Here is a 7365-nt window from a genome sequence, read left to right on the forward strand (position 1 = left end):
GCGAGCTTCCTGACCCCCGTGGCTCCCAGTTTATTTTGCAAAGCCTTATGGCATACTTTGGGCGTTTGTTAAAAACAACCGTACTTGCTTCGGATCCTCCATACTTTCCTGGTAGCTAACACCAATGCAACTAGAGTCAGAATTTGTGGCAAGGGTTTAACGTGGGTTCCTGCCTGTAAGGCTTAACCCCACGGTGGCCCAAACCACTTTTTAAGCGTACTACGCCCCCTGGCGAGTTAGACAATCCCCACAGAGTAGGGGCCTAAACAGCACCAGAGTCCAGATCAGTTTATTGTGTATGGAACAATAAACCCCACTCCGGTGAGTGGCGAGGCCTAGCTGCACTCATTGTTCCATTTTAGCTAGGAACTCGCCAACCACAACCACCACGAGTACTCCCCGAAGGGCCGCACCCAGTAGTCAGGACTCACCAATTGATCAACTGACTGCTTCCGCCATAAGGCTTCCACTGTGCTTGTTGATCAATTACCACCTTTACCCGCAGGCATTCATGACATGTGTTCAAAAGTAAAAATAGGTAAAAGGGGAGAACTTATTCGTCATACCCCTTTTCCATTCTTGCATGTATTAATTAATTTACCAGACATTTTCTTTCATTCGGCCAAAGGGAAAGCCGTCCATCAATTCCTTTTTGCATGTATTAATTCATTTACCAGACATTTTCTTTTATTCGGCCAGAGGGAAAGCCGTGCAACTAGAGTCACATATAGGTTAGTTAATTTTTATTTACATCTGAGTAACAACTCTTTTAACGTTCGGAGCGGGTAAAAAAGTCTGTTTCCTTACAAGCCGTTTTAATATAATTGGGTATATTGGATAGCAATATTGAATACGCTTTATTTTGAAAAATCATTATATGAAAATGTATCGTAATTTTCAGAATTTGGATAAGGCAATTTTTTGAATTCCCTGTCGTATAACCGCTCCTACGGAAACTGAACCTTTATATGGCAAGAAGGACTAACCTTGGGCAAGTAACTTAGGTTTCCCATATTGGGATCACATAGAGTGATGTCTTAAACATTCTCCAACGTGAAACGCATGCCTTCATATAAAAACAATGTGTAATACTTGGTGTATTACTACGAAAATGCACCAATGACTGTACTAGGCGAAGTGGTGTAGGTTATCAAAAGGTCCCATACCATTCCTATAGAAAAGAACCTTTTCCATTAAAAGTAAGTCCTTTTGGGGGCAACAAGGTTTAATTTTTACCATTATATGACTGCATCTAACAGAGAGTAATAAATTCGTTGAGAAGAATATTCGCTTTACCAAATTTGAACCAAGTTGATTCACGTTTTCTATAAAACTTATTGTTATCATTCGAGTCATACTCTCTTTCATTGAACGTTTCTTTATTAACAATTTTCGAAACATATCAGAATATTCTAGTGTAGCCTGCACGTAATTCAAAGTAATATCGTCTAATCATAAATTGAACAAATTGTATAAATGCCGTTACTTGAATTAGTCTTCACAAAGTATCTCTAATCAATAAACCTAAGAGGTATTGAATATATCTTCCCATTAAAAACTATGCCTAATGAGCGTAAAGTATTGCAAAGCAGTTATAGTTAAACAACGGTAGTAAACGCGCACACAAAACTTTAAACAAAACCAAGCATGACAGTCTTTGCATTTCTACCAATAAAATTCAGTGAAGCAGTTTTGATTGGATCGCCAGCTAATTTTAATTATTTTGAAATTGTGGACATTTCTCATTACAATCAGGGGCCAGAATTACAAAACCGAAAATTACGTCTTTGCATTAATCTAAAGTGGGCTCATACGGCCGCTTAATTGCGGTTTATTCTTTTTCTAACATCAACGGATAATTTTCTCCCAGGTTGTGGATAGCTGCAAATCGATATTACTCTCACGTCCGTCTAGCGCAGAGGTAATGTTTTAGATTTGCAACGCAGGAAAACGACGCCAAAAAGGTCTGTACCCAATTTATTGATTTTTGCCCTGCGATTAAAATCTCCATAACAATTTTTAACATGTGCTTGTAGTGATTACCCCCCGTCTAAGTTTAAAAGCGGAAAAGGCGTTTATCATATTTGCCCAGTTGTATTAATGGTGCTTAGAGCTTTAAGCTTCACCTCAATATTCCTTCATTACAATTTTTTTGCCTTGACATACGCTAACTTTATACCGGACGGATCGCATTCACTTTCTGAATCGATCCAACATTGTCTGTCCGTCTGTATTCTTTTTTATATTCAACTTAAACGTTGCAATTTTTGAGATATTTTGACGAAATTTGGTGCAACAACATTATCTGGCACAAGGACGAACGCTAACGAAAACGATTCGGATCGAATCACTTTTTCGACTACTCCTCATTCTAATTAAAGTAATAAATGGTGCTATTGACTCGCCTTCATTACTTGGTGAAGTAAGCTTCAATGTCCCTAACCGCTTCTCTAGGCACTTTATCTTGGTAAAGCTTAATCAGTGTAAATTTAATTATGAGCTGTTCAATCCGCTCAGAGTCGTTTGCAAGAACCTAAATGACGTCTACCACTTATTCTCGTTATCGGACCCTTTAAAGTCCATTAAAGCAACATTGCTTAATACGCGCGATTTACCTATGTCGTATTTAAACTAGCTTTCATCCTTAAAAAGTCGTTACGTTTCGAAAGTGAATTATTGTTAATTTATTATCGGTTGCCAGGCTTATGCATGTTTGCGATGGCTTAGGGGTTCATTTGCAATTTGGTCCTGTACCGGTTGTAAGTGTGCTCCTATGCTGATAGTGTACATGCTTTTTTTTTCTTTTTTCTTTTTCTTTTTTTTTTTCTCTTCTTATTTGTTTTATTATGCTTATACTCAATTTTATTGTTAATTAATATTAGTTTTGCATTAAGAGCCTATTGAACTCAACTGTTACTTGTTTAGTTGAGTTTCTAGTATAAGTGGAATAAAATAAATAAAAAAAAACATTTTATTTTGAAAAGTCATTGCACGAATAACTGTGTTAAGCGAAAGTGTGTAGGGTATGAAAGTGAAGTAGGGTAGTAAGCGCCAATATCTATTTTTAAATATTTGATGAATATTTTAAATATCGTATAGTTTTCATTCTTAACATCCTTAACACTTTTTTTGGGGGGAAGTCCTCTATTAAAAAAAGTTTATCTTAACGGTTTTCCTCTTCTTTTGGAACTGTCCATAAAATTGTGACGCAAATAACAAAAGAAATTCTTCAGCTTAAGGATAATGTCTTGGATGTCGCCACCTACAAGCTTACTAGAACAAATATACATCCTCTATGTTATACTCTATATCTTGAAAGGGCACGTTTCTTTTCCCATTAATAACGCATTCAAAAAAAGACTCGGATTCGATAGTAGAATGAATGTTAATGAGTAGGTGTGGAATGCAAAATCTACTACAACTAAAGAGTGCGTTACAAATTTGTTAGAATAGAAAATTTTGTACGGAAATATTTCTACATTTCCTTTTGGCCACAATTACGAAATAAGAATTTTAAAGCGTAATCAAATACAAAGCGCATCTGAATAGCGCTTCTTTTAGAATGCATTTTTTTTTTTTTTAAATAATTGAAACAGAAAAAACAGTTTTGGCTTAAGAAATGACGCACCGTTTGAATGATGTAACTTTGATTCAGTTGTCTCACCAAATTCTCGCTCATAATTTTTACCATCTTTTGCAACGGAACCAGACGATGATACCTTACGTTCACGATTATCTTCATAATCTTCCGTATGTTCCGATCTGTGTCTAACATTTTGCTCTTCTAATCCGGTATAATATCTAACTTTCTCTTCTTCCCGGGATGTGGCCATTGCAACACGTTCCTCTATATCATCGGAGATTTTTGCAAATTGGAGTTTTTTAGAGCGTATTTCATTCTAATTAATGGAAGAAAAAAGCTTTTGAATAAAATAATTGATTCATAAAAAAACGTGAGGAGAGAAGTTATTTTAATTTCCATATATAAATGAAAATGAGTAAATTGCAATACGTCTTCTTTTCCTTTCGTTACAGGATAAATCTATACTTATACCAGAACACTCGCGCTATATAACAAATTTCAGTTAAAGGTTTTTTTGGTCTTTATATCTCATTATGCTTTTTCCTACTTTCCTCAATGTGGGTTGATAATCAATTAGCTGAACACTATCTGCCTTGCTTTCTAATTCTGTCAAGGCAGAGAAAACATGAATGTTATTCAAAAATCTGTAATTATGTTACAATACACTTACTGTAAACTCCAAATTTAGAAAATATCACAAAATTTATTTACGTAAAGAAGAATGTGAGCGTGTGTGTGTACATTTACGAATCAAATAACTTCTAGTTTGTAATTTATGTTATCATTAAACGAAATAAGTAAATAAATAAATTGATATTTGTTACATTTTCAAATTTTCGTTTAATTTGCTTGTTGTATAAGATAAGAAAAATTTATTTAATCAAAAAATAATCCTACAAGTGTTTTGCGCAAAAAACTTCCTGGTCAAATATAAACAACTTGACTTGGTCGCTTTTGCTCTTTTTCCATTGATTTTTTTTATCTGTTTGGAGATGCCTTCAGATAATACAGAATTGCTTCTAAAAAAGCAAAAGTATATGCTCTTTTTTTTTTTTTTTTTTTTTTTTTTTTTTTTGTTTGTTTAGAGATGGATTGGACCAGTTAAGTTAATGTTAGATCCATAATCCAGAAACGAAGTTGAGAGCGATTGATGAAAAAATTTAAGCATAGGTAGACTGATGTGGCAGAGTGTTCGCAATGAGAGGCTCTGTTCCGCTGTCAATCCATAAATCACCGTCCTTGTTACTGTACTGTCAAGATCCGGCTAATAATGCCGATAAAAGAAAAAGTGTAGGCGATTCGTGATTGTAATAGAAATATTAAATGTAAAATTAGAATGGAAACTCAGCTGATTTGATAAAGGCAGTCAGTTGCTTCAAATGCCTAAAGTTACCAGCACGAAAGATTTCATATAGATTGTTATACAGGTTAAATATACTGAAAGATTGTCTAAGGAAGTCAAACCTCCTGCACTCAAAAATAAGGTGCTCGGCAGACTCAGTAATATTGCAATCCTCACAGATGTCAGAGGAGGAGACTTTGATCATTTTAAAATAGACCTTGTCGTAGGTGTGATTACTCATAAGACGGTGAAGAACTTTAAATTCCCATGTTGTGAATTTTCCTTTAGGTAGAAGCGTGGGTGTCAAAAAAGGGTAAATTTTGTAGAACAGCCGGTCACTTTTTTCTCTAGCTAAAACATGATACTCATCTTTCCATTCTTTTATGATGAGTTTTTTGACTAGCAGAAAAGCTTCGCTGGGGGGTTAGTTTATGGACAAAACTGTACCATCGAACCTAGCTTGACGAGCATGGAAGTCAGCTTTTTCATTGATACTAAAACCGCAGTGACCTGGAATCCAGATGATGTGGCATTTTTCAATACTTGTGTCTTTTAAAAGGTTGTAGATATCGAAGACATACTTATTGAATGGGTCTTTGTTCTTGATTAAAATTAGAGCAGATTTGCTGTCAGAGAAAACTACAAATTTTTTCAGCTTAATTTCAGATGCGTGGATGATTGCTTGTCTGATGGCCAGAAGTTCAATGAAAGTGGATGATAGTTCTTGTAGAACTTTAAATTTTCCTATAAGTAAGTTTGGGTATTCAATAATTGAAAAACTAGAGATGTCCGAATTGATAGATCCATCCATTGCGTATATTTTGAAGTTATTTTCGACGAAGTTGTTAAGTTTTTGCAGACAAGCGATTCGAAGACAAGACCCTGATCGATTTTTTTTTGAGTGATTTTGGTGATTGAATTAAGTAAGTTTAATTCAACTACGCATTTATCATGAATAATATTATTCCAGGAGGGTATTGAGTTAACTTTATTGAAGATGTTACTGAATTTTTTGAAGCAGTTAGAGTAACTACTGATGACATGATTGTGTCTGGAAGCGACCTCGTCAAAGAAGGCAGGTTTGAAGATTTTTACCTTGAGAAGCTCTTTTGCAGTTACAAGATAAATTCTCTTAGCAACGGGGAGTTCATAAGAGATGGAACGTAAAATTGATGTTGGTGTTGAGGGGGACAAACCGGTACAACGTCTTAGGATTGAGTGTTGAAAGGTTTGTATTTTTTTTAATGTATACGCAGGAGCGTTACACGATGTAGAGTAGGGATATTCAATTTTGGATCTAACAATAGATTTGTAAACGTTTAATGCTTTCCTAGGTGGGAGTCCGGTGTGAATGTTGGTCAGAAGTTTGATGACATTTGAGCCTGTGTTGCAATTTTCGAGGCTATCCTTGTAATGCTCATGCTTGGTTAAACTTGAGTTGATTATTCTGCCCAAAAATTTAAAAGAGGAAGACGGACTGATTTTTATACCATTGATTGTAATGTAAAAAATTTTTTTGGGACCCTTAGCAAAGCGAACGACTTTTGATTTTTCCGGGTTGAAAGTTAGATTTAAGTCTGCACAAAGTTTGTGAAAAAGATTGGCTTTAGTGTCGAGGTTACGGACTGCTTCCATTAATGATTTTCCAGCAGAGATGATGAGGAAATCGTCAGCATATTGAAATAAATGGGTAGAATTGTCCTGTAATTGATGTAAACCGGCTGTGTATAAATTGAAGAGAACTGGGCTGAGACAGCTACCTTGAGGTAAGCCTCCACAAACTTCGAGTGTATGTGAATCTAATACGAGAGTTCTCGAGGAAAGAAAGTTGAGAAAAGTATATGCTCAATACAATACAATTTCCAGATATTTTCAAAATACTTCATAAAATGCTTGGCATTTATTTAGCTCACTGACATTCTGGAGAACAAGCTGATTCTTATGAGTAAAGTTATGATTTATTAACACATATTCTCAGTCGTTTGGAATTTCTATACAAATTATTGAGAATATTATTCTCGCTTATTCTCGCATCGATGGCTTTTTTACAAAGACCTGTTGAATTATTGAGAACGAATATGCGCTTATTCCTTAAAGTGGTACAATACATGCAAAATTATCGAGAATTTTATACGCTTATTCTTAAAAGTCGCACAATACATGCAAACTTATCTAGCATTGTAAACAAACGTATTCTCTCAGATGGTTGGATTTTTATACATGCGACACTCAAGCGCTGTGGCCATATTTTACTTAATTTCTTTGTTGCGTTATACGTTTTTAAAAGTTTTCAAACTTATTAAGATTTGTTGAACTTTTTGTGTGTTCATTGCTAAAACTTATCATCGCGGATACCGTACGTGTTTCCTTTAAATACAAAAAAAAAAAAAATAAATAAATAAATATAAAAACATTTGACATTATCTTCAGTAGTTTCCCA

The sequence above is a fragment of the Glossina fuscipes genome, unplaced genomic scaffold (genome assembly GCF_014805625.2).
Source record: "Glossina fuscipes isolate IAEA_lab_2018 unplaced genomic scaffold, Yale_Gfus_2 220, whole genome shotgun sequence".
Taxonomy (NCBI): domain Eukaryota; kingdom Metazoa; phylum Arthropoda; class Insecta; order Diptera; family Glossinidae; genus Glossina; species Glossina fuscipes.